This window comes from Haemorhous mexicanus, chromosome 7, assembly GCF_027477595.1.
Source record: "Haemorhous mexicanus isolate bHaeMex1 chromosome 7, bHaeMex1.pri, whole genome shotgun sequence".
Taxonomy (NCBI): Eukaryota; Metazoa; Chordata; class Aves; order Passeriformes; family Fringillidae; genus Haemorhous; species Haemorhous mexicanus.
This window is the reverse complement of record NC_082347.1, coordinates 22101510-22113855: the sequence shown is the minus strand read 5'-3', so window position 1 is coordinate 22113855 and position 12346 is coordinate 22101510. Positions and strand designations below refer to the sequence as shown.

Genomic DNA, 12346 nt, shown 5'->3' with positions numbered 1-12346 from the left:
TTCGTGGTTAAAGGTCATGACTGCAAATGAGGATGGAACTCCACAGAGCCCCAGGAAAAGTTACAGTATCCCACCAGAGAGGAGCTAGCAGAGACTGTGTAGCACCAGTGAGAAAGAGTTGCGAAGACAGAACAAAATGAGCAGCTCTCAACGCTCATTTTCAAGCTTAGCGTTACCCATCCCATCCCAGAAGATCAAGCATGAGGTTTCTAAATCACTAACCCATGAAGACCAAATAACATCTGTATCCCCACCAAATGCTCTCTCCAGATAAAGCCTAATGACAGGGAAAACCAGAATCTTGCATCTGTGGTTTACACCATAGAGCTGTATAAAGATGCGTTTGGCTGAATTTTTATTCTTTCTTCATTTTCAGAAGTACTCGGTAACACTAAAGAGTTTACAGACATACCCTTCAAGAAAAGCCTGGCTTCCAGTGCAGACATTATCAATTTCCACTGCCCTGTCTCCCAGCACTGCCTGGAGCTGATCGTCACCCCTGCACAGGATGCATTTCAGGAAGATATAATTGCAGGAAGAGGAAGGGGCCTGAGCACTCCCAACAATTTCAGTCCTCAAAGATCTGTCCAGAATAGTATCATGGGACAAACTGTCTCTGCATGGGTGCTGGAAAATCTGTTGAGGAAAACACAGAAACATTGCTATTGTTTGTTTGGTTTTTTCTTTGTTTGCTTTTGGTTGTTTTTTTCCCCAACAAAATATGGAAAAAACCAAGCCCAAGATTAATTCCATAGAAACATAACTAGTTTTCTGACATAACATGTCATGTTGTCCTGGTAAATTGCACAGGACCATAAATATAATACAGCACTGCTCATCAGAGAAGCTGGGAAGTCTTGGAGTAGATGCAAAAAAAAAAAGAAAAAAAAAGAAAAAAAAAAAAAGAAAAAAAAAAAGGGCAGAACCTGTGAACTCAGGGCTGGTCTGCACCTTGATCAAAATGACTACTTTGCTCTTCCTCAGGACCCATTTTCATCAGAGACTACTATTGCTATTACTTCTTCAATCTTACCCCTTACAAGAAACCAGTGATATAAAAATTAATCCAGTGTCCAATTAGAGGTGGAAAAGAACAGGCAGCAATAAAAGACTGCAGTTGCTGGCTCTCAGTCTCCTGGGCATGCAGCTTGGCTCTTATCCTGCTGCTTGTTTCAGAGTTTCTCATGACCACTGTTAGTTAAGGCTAACCTAGATTTAAAAACTTTGCAGGACTGATGCAGATAGAAGTAGCACAAGACTCCTCTTCAGCTTACACCATGTGAAACTGTACTGAGATGACCATCTGGCATGTCTTTAGGTGGTCACTCCTCTCCCCCAAAGACAGCTGCTCTGGCATGCTATCAATTCATCTTATCTTCAAGGTACTCCGTGGTGTGCCACTGCAAGAGCATTTGAGCCTGACAGGGTTTCTTACAGTAACATTTTCCCTTTTGGAGAATGATTACATAGCAAAAAAGGAGGTTTGTTTTGTTCTGTTAACTTCCACATGAGTTTCCTGATCCTCCTTGCTGAGTTCTTGCACCAATACAGAGAAACGCCAGACAGGATTGGATTGCTTTCCTCAGCAGCAGTATCAGTTTAAATGCAACCAAGAGGAGTATGTTCAAAGGGCATCTTCACCCTGCTTCCATTTGGCAACAGGAAAATGCTAGGACTAACATAAAAATAATTATACCATAGCTCTACTACATGCAAGAGTTAACAACCCCAGAGAAACCTTATGTTCAATACCAACTGCAATTATGACAATCCCTGAACACCAGTTTGCTCTTAACCTGCCCACATACACAACACAAGACCAGAAAGAACTTTCAAGCTCTGCCTGCTACCACAGGCACTGTAGCATCACGTGTGGTTAGTGAGGAATTTGTATTTAGAAGTAATGCTGGGAAAGGCAAACATCAATATTTTGTTTGAGGCAAAGCAAGTTTTCCAGCAGAAAGCTTTGTGTTTATATGTCTATGTGGACTCAGGCCACAGAAACACACCCTGTTCCACGCACAGTTACAGGATACTAAAATATAGATGTAGGCACATGATAACAGCACGTTTTCATGGTAGCCTTGACTCAGGAAAGCAGGCTCATTCACATCATGCTTTGATACAAGAGAATCAGAAAAAGGACCAGATCAGAAAAAGGAACATAAAGGAAGGATATAGATAGAAGTCTCCAGAATAACTAAATCAGGAGACACCAACAGATCTCTGCTTATGAGGAAGATGATTATGACTCAGCCAAAAGTAAGGCACATGCATTTTGAGCTTCACTATCACTGAGTGAGTCCTGAGCATTTAATTTAAAAAAAAACCCAAAAAAACAAAACCAATGAAATTAAAAGTAAGAAATTAAACACATTATTTGTAACCAAAATGGGGGGACAGGGGAAAGCTGAATGTTTCAGAGCTGTTCTGGACAACAGACGAGACATGGAGAGCAGCAATTTATGTCAGGCTTCAATGCTGAAATGAATCTGTCTCCTCACAATTGCTGGACTAGGCCAGGATCCCACCTTATCCCACTGAAAAAGCAGGTTTAACACTACAGTAGTTCACATTGTTCTCTTGAAAGTAGATTCACACAGATGATGAAACAGGGAGCTGCAGCAGCCCTTACGCACAGACACTCTGTCTTGATCAATGCAATGTCTACACTAGTTTCTGTCTGCTCTTTTTAATACCTCTACAGCCCTCAATAAATTGAGGGCAAGCAGTTTTCCAACAGTTAGGTGATGATGATTTCAGTTCTGTAGCTCCATTGCTGAGACAAAGGATACCACTTCAAAGACATCTCTATACTTGAAACTGACCTACACACAGGTGATGTCCAGAAAAGAAAGATAAACAAAACATGGGTGATGACAGATTCAAGATGATGACATTTTAAGGGGCCAAGCAAAACACCAAATTTTTCTCCACTGAAATTTCTGCCTTTTATTAAACTGCACAAGAGTTCCCAATCTTGCTGTGCTCCTTGTTTATCTTGGGCCGTTAAATATTAAGAGGTATTCAACTTGCTGTGAAATTACATTATTCATCTCAGTCATGTTATGTGCCACTGTGTTGGGCCACTCCAAACCTGACCTCACCATTTGGTCAAGGTTAAGCTTCCAGCAATGCAAAACCCAGTGCAAAACCTATGCAGGAGAGAAACTGGTCTCTTGACAGAAAAAAGTCATTGGGCAGTACCTGACATTTTGATACTCTCCTCACTTAGAATCAACTACAATCTCTGCAGCTAGATTTTGAATCAAACACCCAGCCATGATTTGGTCTGACTCCTCTGGGACAGGCATGGCTGTCCAGGACCACAGTAAGGTCCTGGTTACACTTAAAATGGAATCCTGGCTGTTGAACAACTTACTCTCAGAGGCATGGGCAAAGACAATCGACAGCTGCAGAATAAGCTATAAAAGTCAGCACTTGCAAAAGCTTTCAGAATTAAGTGTGAGTGGCACAGAATCCCCATGTCAGCATTAGCTTAAAAAGAAAAACGTACAGAAAAAATGTTCTAAATATGGGAAAGGTAGTTGAGATCAGAAGAGGCAAATATACATAATTAATAGTGACAATATTAAAAATGCTACACTGAAAAGCAGTCCAGGATTACAAGCAAGTTAGTTGTCTCACTGGAAAGTGTTCAACTCAGCTTCTGCTCAGATACTTATCCTGCTGACATTCTCTACATCTGGAGTGACATTCTCAGTTTTTAATATATTCAGTGGAAAAGCAAAAAAAAATTTCCAGCAAGTGAATCACCTCAATAAATGTGGACATCTACTTTAGGGTAGATTTAGAAATGTGCCCTAACATACCCTTAACATAAAGGGAACTTACAGTGCCCAGCTCAGATGTGGACACTTGAGCTGTATTTACATACTATATTTTCACATGTAATCAGATGAGTCCAACTCTCATCATCCAAGAGAAGCTAAATCTGAGTGGCTTAAAAGCCCTTTGTGATACAAAATTTTCCATTTACTCTAAAGCACCAGTAAGGGCTGAAGAGCTAATGCAAAGTCATTCAGTAAGAGGTTCTTAAAACAAAAATAGACATTTGTAAATGTTCTGTGGTTCTTCTAACCTTTCTGAAGTAAATCTCAAGTTTCTCAGCTTTTCTAAATTGAACTCTACTACTCACAATGTAGAACAGCTAAGGCCTATCATTCCACTGTTTCCTTTGAGGAATTAATACCAAAGTGATTGAAAATGTTAAGAGTTAAGATCTGCTGAAGAGCTCTAAAAACCCATGTGCAAGCTCTGATTTTACTTCAGAAGTACTGCCAAGCAAATTAGCATTAATTAGAGACAAGCTTAAAGACCAATAAAATATTAGGCTAATGGAATCATCTGGAACCGTAAAACTAAATCCGATCAAAGGAAAACAAGTAGCTCCATCAGCTAATCTAATGGTCCTGACACAGGAGCCTCCCAACACAAACCACTCAAGAGGAGTGTAACATTCCTGGAGAGCTCCTAACACAGAACTAAAGGATGCAGGAGATTGGAGATACAAAGGGAAGAGTAAGGACAGGGTTGTATGCTTTCAAAGAGACAGACCAGATGGCAGACCAGAACTGCAAAAAGAGATTAAGTAGGGATAAAATTGTCATTTTGCTGTACCTCTTTACTCCTTCCCTCTTCCATCCGTTATGACAACCCAGCTCCCAGTCCAACAACTGAATACAGAGAAAAAGCATACACCAATAAATAAAATCAGCAGTGATCCCTGGCTTTGGAGAGGGCTATGACTTGCTGGTGTGCCATCTAACATGCAGCTTTACGACCTACTCTCTCCCCCACCGTGGAAACCCTCTCTGAGGAGGCATCCTCCTCTTGTGAGCTGCTGTACTGGGCTAGGGAGGTAAGAGAGGAGGGCAGAGACTCTGCTGTCTCTCGCTTTACTGAGAATGCCGTGGACAATCTTTTCTACTAATGGAGATATTTCTAAAGAGGGAAAAAAAAGAATTCAGAATAATGCACTACAGTGCTGAGAGAAAACAGATCAGTACTAGCGCAGTACAACTGTATCCCACACTGCCTCACTTCCATTCCACACTCAAAACGTGACAAAAGGCAGTAGACATTAAGTGCAGAGTGAGACACCCAAAGCACAGAGACTACCAGCTCTAGGACCTGCACAAGCCCTGTACACTGAACAAAGGACAAAATATATCTCTCCTTCTTCTACCTCCTTTGATTTTGGAGAAAAAAATATGAACGTTGGTATCTGACTGCTGTTCCTTCTAATGCATAACTTCATAATTTGTATTTAATGGCAAATATAAAGTTCACTTAATGGAAAGAAGAGGGCACTATCACAGACTAAGTTAAGGTGGTAACATTTCAGCCTGAGAAGAGCTGCAAGCACTGTTGATACTCCACATCTGCAACCCCAGCAGAAAGAATAGCTGTGGTTACACACAGCTACAAACACATTTGGAAGGGACAGGTATTTCCAAACACATTCTTGGTGTTGCTAGTACATAAGCAAGTGCAGCATGAAGATGTCCTTTTAATTTTTTTTTATTTTTTTGCACTATTTATTTTTCTTGACAAATTTAAAAGCAGGTTGAGTCTATATAGAGAGAGAGTGTGCCCATCCCTCTTCCTTGTTTGAAGAGTTTGGGCAGCTTTAGAAAACAAGCAAACAGCAAATCCCGATTCTGTGAAAACAGATCTTGTTACACTGCCCAGCATAAGCCACAAATATTTTGAGAAGGTCTAAACTGCACTTACAATCTTACCAAATCCCTCATGTTCACTGCTAAATCAGTTAGCTTACTAAAAAATATTAGAGCAGGCAAGAATGTGATGGAGGGTATCTTCCTGGTCCAGAAGATTAATTCATCTCTCATGTCAAGAGAGTTCTACTGAATTTTTAACAGAGCACATATGGATTGAGTCTTGTGATCTGTACAACTTCCTTTCAGGATATGGGTCTATATTGAAAAACAGTCCCCAAACAGCAACTATCAGAGGACAAAGACCTTCAAAAATCATTATGCACGAAGAACAGGTAGGGCTCTGATCTGTCCACTCCACTAAATCTTTCAGTGGTGATTTAAGATATGTGCTCCACAGCTCTACTGGAGATTCCTGCTTCCAGAGCAGGATCAGCAAAGCAAAAGGTCTGTCTGCACCTTCACTGATGCACCACGCAGTCTGCCACCTCCAGCAGCTGAAGCAGAGGCATATGGTCCCTTCTGATTTTACCGTAGTGGGAAAATTGCCAGCGTAAAAGCAGAGGGTACAGCTCAGAAAAAGGAAAAACCCAGACTTCGAGCCTTTCAGAGCTGATGTCAGAACACCTGGTGATAAGGCAGGAGCTGCAGAGTGCATGGTGCCTGCAGACTGTGCTGTTACAGGCCAGAGGTGAAGTGCCTCAGCGCAGGCATAATGAAATACAGAGCTTCACCTCTGTGCATTATGTTCAATTAACCAAAGCAACTGTGTTCAGCAAAGTCACAGGGAATTTTCTAAAGACAGCTAATGTTGCTTTGGGCCTTCTAAAAATACACTCCCAGTACTTGCCTTTCACCACTCCTGGGCTGCTCAAGGCCTGTCATCAGAAAACAGCAGCAACTTGGATGCGTCTGCCTTGAAACAAAGAGATTGGAAAGACAGCTAGAAAGGAAAAAAATTAACTCAAAGACCCCTGCATCAGCAAAGCAAGAATAAAACTAGAGAAGCAGAGAGAGCAAACAGGAGCATTCATCCCAATTATCTCCAGAATCCAGGACAAACGCTGCACTCATGCCCAGTGCCGCCACCACCGACTGACTGCGTGCTGCTGCTGCAGCATCACTGCCTTACACCCACAAACTCCACTGCAGCTGCCTGTTGAGCTGGAAATTTGATACACTGCAAAGGCTGCTGACAGCCAGAGGCTGCTCCCTTGTCTATAAAATATCCTGTAATAAATTACATTACAGATTGGGGAAAAGGATTCGGAAGAGCGAGAACTCAAACACAACCTTATGAGAGCTAAATGAGACCAATTAAAGGAGATTTGCTACAAGTGCTGAGGGATTTTGACCTGAGCTGTAATCAGGGATGGATATGCATTCTTTTAAAAGAGGAAAATGAGCAAGAGATCATGTGTAAACAACTCTGCCAATTAAAATGAAATGGATTATCTTATCTGTGCAGCTCTGCTCAGAGAATCACCACATACTTCAGATACACCACTCAGAGATCTGAGGCAGTCATTCAGTCCTCTGAAACAAGGCTCAGTGATGGGGAGATAGGGCACATCGAAATCTTAGCTGCATTTGGTTATTTCCCCTTCCCCCACTAAAAACAAACAAACAAACATGGAATTACAAATGTAAATACAAAAGTAGGCTCAAGCTATTTTTACCAGGCCCCTACATGAGTTCTGATGCAGATCAGACTAAAGGTTAGGCACAACAGTGAAACATGCTTTATGTGAAATCCATGCAGCAGATCCCACCACCGCTGCACTACTAGATGCTGCTAGGAGACCCAGCTTGCCCAGGCACACGCTCACATCCTGATAAACAAATCGCACATTTTGTACCATACCTCAAAACACCGACTCTCAATTTTCTGTATCATAATCTCATTTTGCTGCCAGATTGCCCCCCACTCTCCATTCTGTCACCCAGTCTGAGAACCCGTACCCAAAAGCAAAAGTAATTTCTGCAACTGGAGCAAAACATTTTATATGGACAGAGGTACCACTACTCCTGCTCTGTGTCCTTGCTCACAGCTCATTCTGAACTGTGCCTTTTTTTTTAAATCCCAGTTCCTCATAGTTCATATACACATGCAAAAATGCAGTTTTACAAGGAATGAAGAAATACTGAAACAGAGGAAGAGAAGACCGATTACAAAACCAAGTTCAAGAAGCAACAAGGAAAACACTGCCATGTGCTCAGGGAAGAACAAAAACTAAAAGGTAAGAACAAGCAAAGAGAGGAATTTGGGATAAGGAAGAACAATTTAAGAAGCAGCAATTGAATAAGATAATAACTGTAAGAGATATGTACTTGTTCACAGCTGCTGACAGGAGAAAGTTTTTACACCATTTTATGCTGGTTTCCAGACTTAAGCACACAGATTTTCCACTGGCTCAAAACTGGTCTACTGGAGTCTGGCTGTTTTTGGAACCAACAATCTCAACACACCACAATCACTTTTGTGCAGGGTGAAGAAAATGCCTATGTCCATTCTGTCAGCAGATCAGTGATCTAAGGGCCATGAAAACAGCTGCACTAAGAAGCCCAATGAAGAAATACTCCACAAACCCACTGTGTGTGGGGCACCCCAGGTGTCTTTGTGCAGCAGTTCTACAGGGCTTGGCTTTGGGATCGCTGTCCAGGTGCCGAGCCAGCTCACATGGGCAATGTCAGCACGTGTAAGCACCCAGGCCAATGAACTCCTGGGGCTGATGCTAAGCTTCTAATTTTTTCTGTCTCTTCGGGTGTTTTTGTACATGACGCGTCCCTCCATACTGCCATCACCCAAAATTTCGCAGCCCAATTACCACAGATAATTGACTGCACATAACCTGAACAATCCATCAGAAGTTTCTAGTTTACCTCTGCCACAAAGGACAAAGCTACATTTCCTAATGAGAAATGCACATACAATTAACAACTCTGAATACGTCTTTGGCAAAATCGGTCACAAAGGATCCCAGTGTGGAGTAGCTTAACTTGCGGCTGAATTCAGAGGTCTGACATTTGCTCACTTCTAATTCAGGCAACAGTTTACTCACTCTTGCATAAGCAAACAGGGATGTCTCATGCTTTTATTTATCACTTTACCTCTGTAAAAATGTTTTAAGAACTAAAGTACGATGGAAAATACTACAGGAACGATTCCTCACGTTCCATTAGCTTTCTCTACGTAATTTTTGTTGTGTCTTTTTAATACCACAACTGTACCCGCGGTTGGCCTGCTCTGAGAGCAGCCCCCAGAGACCAGCGTGTGCAGCACGGGCAGTGCAGCCGCAGCCTCGCCACGGGATCAGGAGCATCCCCTGTCCCGGTGCACGCCGACTACTTGGGCGCCGGTCCCGCCGTACTCAGCAACCTCGCCGCCCGCAACACGACGCCGTAGGGTAAACAAAGCTGGAGTAAGGCCGGGAGCGCAGCTCCGGCCCAGGACCCCGCTCCCCGCCGGCGGCCGGAGCACAGGGGCTCCGAGGGGCGGCAGCCGCGATGGGGCAGGGGCCGCCGCTCCCAGCCGCGTGTCGGGGGCCCAGCATCCGACAAAAGCAGACCTGAAAGGCTGCGAAACCTTCGGCCCCGGGCACGGCCGGCAACGGAGCACCGTGCTGGGGCACGGGTCCCCCGGAGTGGGCTCCCGGCGGGTCCCCCGACCGCACAGGTGGCTCCGGGGCTGGGGGCAGCGCCCTCCGCACCGCCCGCCCCGGCTCGGCCCCCCCGCCTCCTCCCACGCTCCGGCCGCCCCTCACAGACCGCCCGCACCCGTGACCATCGCCCCCGGCCGGCACAACTTCCCCCGGCCCCGCCAGCGCCGCTCGCTCAGCCCCGCCGCCCTCCGAGCCGGACCGGGCCGGGCCGCCACCGCCGCGCTGCCCTCCTCCTCCTCCGCCTCACCTGCCGCAAGGAGGCCCCGCCGAGCAGGGAGGGCACGGGTCCCTGAGGGAGAGCAGACAGGCGTCCCCCGGCGCCGCGAGCAGCGCTCAGGCCGGTCGCGGCCCGCCGGCTCCGGGGCGCTGCGCGTCCGTCCGGCCACTGGGGGAGCCGCCGCCGCCGCCGCGCCGCCCGGCCGCCATCTTCCGCGGGGAGGGCGGGACGGAGCGAGGGAGGGGCGCGGGGCCCCGCCCGCCGGCAGCGCGCGGGGAGGGCTCGGGCTGGGGTCCCGCAGCCCGGCCGCGCCCCGCACTCGGGCACGTGGCGGGGGCTTCCCCGCGGCCGCGGGGACCGGCGGCGCCGCCGTGGCCCGGAGCTGCCCGTCACGGTCGCGGCCGCCTCGCTCCCGGCAGCGCGGAAGGCGTGGGATGCCCAGGAAAGCAGTAAGTAGGGATTGCCGCTGCTGTGACATCGCCGACAGCAACCTCCCGAGAAACACAAACACGCACGGTGCAATTTGCTACGTTAAAGCGGTGGAGGAATTTGTAGTAGGAAGCCAGAATGGGATATGAAGCCACATCACAGAAACATTTATTCTCAGGGGAGGCTGGAGGAGTGGACAGTAGTCCGGGAGTGCTATTACACCGTCCTGCTTTTGGATCTGCTGTGGAGAAAGAACCCACCCACCGTGCTGCAGAGAGCGAACGTTTGGGACAAGGTAACACGACTCGGACCTGGAGTAGTCAAAAGCGACAGAAGAAAAGGGAAAGCAGGTGCTCAGAGAATAAGGCCTCGTGTTGGCAAAGTTCTGCTTCCCATCCTGCTGTCAGAGGACCGCTGGCACCTTGTGAATAACTCTCAGAAAACCCTCAAAAAGGCAATGCAGCATGCAGATTTGCTGTACAGGAACATGCTCCTCTATTAAAAAGTTTGAAAAGCTCAAAAATCATGATTTATGGATAGATTTATGGAGGATTTTTAATCTTCAGCTAATCAGTTTGCACCTGAAGCACTGACCAGACTTCTGCTAGCTTGTTAAGCCCATGTTAGCAGGTGAATCAAATAACTGAAGAAAAGCAGAAAAAGCTAGGAGCAATTATATCTTAGCATGCTTCAAAAGCCTGTTCTGCCCCTGGCTGACAGTACCCCCGCCTCAGCAGACGTGGATGAAGCAGCTGCTCCCCCTCCTGCAGTCCCATTGCACAGGTCTGTGCTGCCAAAATACCCAGCAGCACATATTTTAACACGTGATTGCATTTCTGTTGAGTTAATCCAAACATGTGCCACAGTGCTCACAGCAGATTAATACTGCCCCCCTGCCTGCAGCCGTCCCAAAGCTAGCGTGGCAGCAACAGGTGATGCCCAGTCTACCACAGACCTTGCACTTTCCAAAGCAGCTGATCAAATCTGAGCCAACAGAGGGAATATGTGGCAGCTCCGAACTTTGTGTCATGTGCTTGTAGCATTTATCATCCAGTACCACAGAATGAAATGGGATTTACCATTTCAAAGTACAATTTGATAGTCTGGTTAAAAATAAAAGATTTCTTTCTCAGTCCAACCTATCTCAGTTACAGTGAGGGAGGGAAATCAGTGACAGGAAGGCATGTTGTACACTATATTTTGCTATACAGGCAGAAGAGTATCAGCTTAAAACTCTAGTTAAATGTGCCATGGAAGAAACTACCGCAAAATATGCCCCATCTCTCTAAACCCCTCCTCAAACCACCAGCACAGAATTCCCCTGCTTTCCTTCTCATTTCCCCACAAAACAACTCTCCATCCCACTGTCCTCACTGCCTTTCAAGCTACCTCATGTGTAACTTCTGCTCACTTGCAAACCCAATCAACACCTTCAACCCCATCTTGCATCTCCACTCTCTTCCTCACACTCCAAACCACTCTGAGTGCTTGGCTTTATGACTCCCATCTTCCAGCTTATCATATTGCTCTGTGCCTAGCTCACTTAGCATGTGCTATGCCTGGTAACACTGCACTTCACTGAAGCAATTTCTCTTTCTTAAGGTCACATAAACCATCTTTGCCTGGATAGTCCATTTAATGGCTCAGGCCTGTTTCTTCCTAAAGGGAAAGTAGAAGATTAAATATCTTGCTGTTTCTGTTGAGGCTTAATATAGTCTTTGTAATAAGTATGGAAGATTTTTTCTGATATTAAAACAGATTAGAAGGTGTTAAAACTTGCTAATTTACCATATATAAAACAATTTCAGCATTTTAATGCTTTTTGGAATGAACAAGACTGAAATCTGTTTATAATTCTTAAAAACATTTAAGACTATCTATGCCAAGTTTGGGCCTTTTTTTAATACAAGAAAAATATGCTGAATCTAAAGCAATGAATTTCAAATGTCACTTTAAAAGAACATATCTTTTTTGTATAAGTAATTTTTTCAGTTTATTTTGAACTAGACTTGTAGCAAGAAACAAACACTTTGTGGAACAGGAACAACCATACGGCAGTAGCACTGCTCTGACTCTGATGTAACCTATAGCACATTCCAATGTAAACAAGCCTCTGAAGCAGAGCCCTGGTAACATTTTTGCAGGCTGTCCTCTGTTGGTATGAGCACTACTCTTTCCCACAGAAGCGTGAAGGAAAAATAAACTATGATGAGACAGTATTTCATTGCAAGCACTGGCCAAAACCCAAGTCTGCCAACATGCAGTCGTATGATGCATTAACAAAATGGTTTTCTGTGAATAAATGTCATCCTGCCCATCCATTCATAGATAATTAT

At 45.1% G+C, this 12346-nt stretch overlaps 1 protein-coding gene across 5 annotated transcripts in view; it reads right to left on the bottom strand.

Annotated features, from left to right (window-relative positions):
- Window positions 1-9763, bottom strand: part of NDST2 (N-deacetylase and N-sulfotransferase 2) — a 125707-nt gene extending 115944 nt beyond the window's left edge. For 2 of the 5 annotated variants that reach the window (XM_059851362.1, XM_059851366.1), the window contains exon 1: window positions 9612-9763. The gene's annotated coding sequence lies outside the window, so the exon portion shown is untranslated. Of the gene's footprint in view, window positions 1-412; window positions 637-9611 lie in introns of all 5 variants that reach the window. The other 3 variants (XM_059851363.1, XM_059851367.1, XM_059851364.1) reach the window with 2 other exon arrangements.
- Window positions 9764-12346: the final 2583 nt, after the last annotated feature.